Below are 2,170 nucleotides of genomic sequence, written 5' to 3'. Positions count from 1 at the left end.
ACCATAGACTAGAAAAAGGACTTTTCAACATATGTAATGGATAAACCGTTAACGTATCTAACATAAAAAGAGCTCTTCAAAAGAAAAAGGCAACACTCTAGCAAATAAATCTGCAAAGGACATGATCAGACAATTTACACAAGAAGAAATATAAATAGCCAATAAACACATGAAAAGATATTCAACCTCACCAGTTATCAAAGAAATGCAAATTAAATCAAGGTAATTTTTTTTCATTTATCAGATTGGCAAAGGTTAAAAAGATTAACACAACCTCAAATTGGCAAGAGACACAAAACAGGCACTCTTATGTGCTACTGGTAGGAGTGCAAACTATTGCAACTTTTCTGGGCGGCAGGTTGGCAATGCATCCCAAAATCTTCAATGAGTGGCTCGCTCGCTAGCTGGCTGCAGCTGGCTCCCATCCCAAGTCCTCTCACCGCTCACAATGGAAGAAGAAATTGCTGCGCTCATCATTGACAATGGCTCTGGCATGTGCAAAGCTGGCTTTGCTGGGGATGTCTCCCCACAGGCGATGTTCTGGTCCATCATCAGGAGCCCCTGACACCCGGGCATCATGGTGGGCATGGGGCAGAAGAACAGCTACGGGGGCCAATGAGGCCCAGGCAAGCGCTCCATCCTGACCCTCAGGTACCCCATCCAGCATGGCACTGTCACCAACTGGGACGACATGGAGAAGATCTGGCACCACACTTTCTACAATGAGCTGCGTGTGGCCCTAGAGGAGCACCCTGTGCTGCTGGCCGAAGCCCCCTGAACCTCAAGGCCAACAGGGATAAGATGACTCAGACCATGTTCGAGACCCCAGCCATGTACGTGTCCATCCAGGCCGTGCTGTCCCTGTACACCTCTGGCCGCACCACTGGTGTTGTTATGGACTCTGGGGACAGGCTCACCCACACTGTGCCCATCTACGAGGCGTATGCTCTCCCCTACACCACCCTGCATCTGGACCTGGCTGCCCGGGATCTGACCGACTTCCTCATGAAGATCACAGAGCATGGCTACAGCTTCCCCACCACAGCAGGGCAGGAAATCGCCCTGCTATGTAGCCCGGGCCTTTGAGCAGGAGATGGCCACCGCTGCGTCGTCGTCCTCCTTGGAGAAGAGCTACCAGCTGCCGGACGGGCAGGTGATCACCATAGGCAACGAGCGGTTCCGGTGTCCAGAGGCGCTCTTCCAGCCCTCCTTCCTGGGTAGGTGTCAGGAGCCCCACTTGTGGCTGCTGAGAGGCCTGCACTGTCTGCCCTTCACCTTGAAAGGGAGGCACGAGTGCTAAGGGAGAGCTTTGTCTCTTAGGTATGGAGTCCTGTGGCATCCAGGAGACCACATTCAACTCCATCATGAAGTATGACGTCGACATCCGGAAGGATCTGTACACCAACACGGTCCTGTCTGGTGGGACCACCATGTACCCCGGCATCGCCGACAGGATGCAGAAGGAGATCACGGCCCTGGCCCCCAGCACCATGAAGATCAAGGTGAGTCAAGTGTAGCTGTGGCTTGGGCTGGGGGGCCTTGTTGGGAAGGCAGTGCCACGAGCTAAAGCCACGCTCTTGTCTCCCCAGATCATTGCCCCGCCAGAGCGCAAGTACTCGGTGTGGATCGGCGGCTCCATCCTGGCCTCGCTGTCCACGTTCCAGCAGATGTGGATCAGCAAGCAGGAGTACGACGAGTCGGGCCCCTCCATCGTGCACCGCAAGTGCTTCTAGGCGGACTGCGAGCGCATGCGCAGCGTCTGCTGATGGAGTTGCCCGAAGTCTGTTTGCCCTGGCAGAGGGGCTAGCCTCATGAAACTGGCATAAGCCTTCGAAAAGAAATTGTCCTTGAAGCTTGTATCTAATGTCAGCACTGGACTGTAGACCTGGTTGCTGATTTTGTCCCTGTATTTAAGTTAACTGTTCCCTTGGTACATGTTTAATACCCTGTACATATCTTTAATTTAAACCCCTAGTGCACGCGGCTCAGTCACTTGCTGGCTGAAGCGAGAAAATACTTATGCGAGAGAAGCCCAGTGGCTTGGTGATCTGCGAGACCATGCGTTTCTGGATCTGTGCAGGGTATTAATGTGCAGAGACGCCTATTCCAGGATTTCTCCAGGGGCTGGCAAGAGTCCTGAAGCAGTTGTCATTTCTGTCCTGCCAGTCTG

At 53.0% G+C, this 2,170-nt stretch overlaps 1 pseudogene; it reads left to right on the top strand.

Annotated features, from left to right (window-relative positions):
- The first annotated feature begins 439 nt into the window (after positions 1 to 439).
- LOC117028183 (actin, cytoplasmic 2-like) lies at positions 440 to 1,772 on the top strand (annotated as a pseudogene).
- The last annotated feature ends 398 nt before the right edge of the window (positions 1,773 to 2,170 follow it).

Source organism: Rhinolophus ferrumequinum, chromosome X (assembly GCF_004115265.2).
Source record: "Rhinolophus ferrumequinum isolate MPI-CBG mRhiFer1 chromosome X, mRhiFer1_v1.p, whole genome shotgun sequence".
In the NCBI taxonomy this organism is placed as follows: Eukaryota; Metazoa; Chordata; class Mammalia; order Chiroptera; family Rhinolophidae; genus Rhinolophus; species Rhinolophus ferrumequinum.
This window is presented reverse-complemented; position numbering and strand designations above follow the sequence as displayed.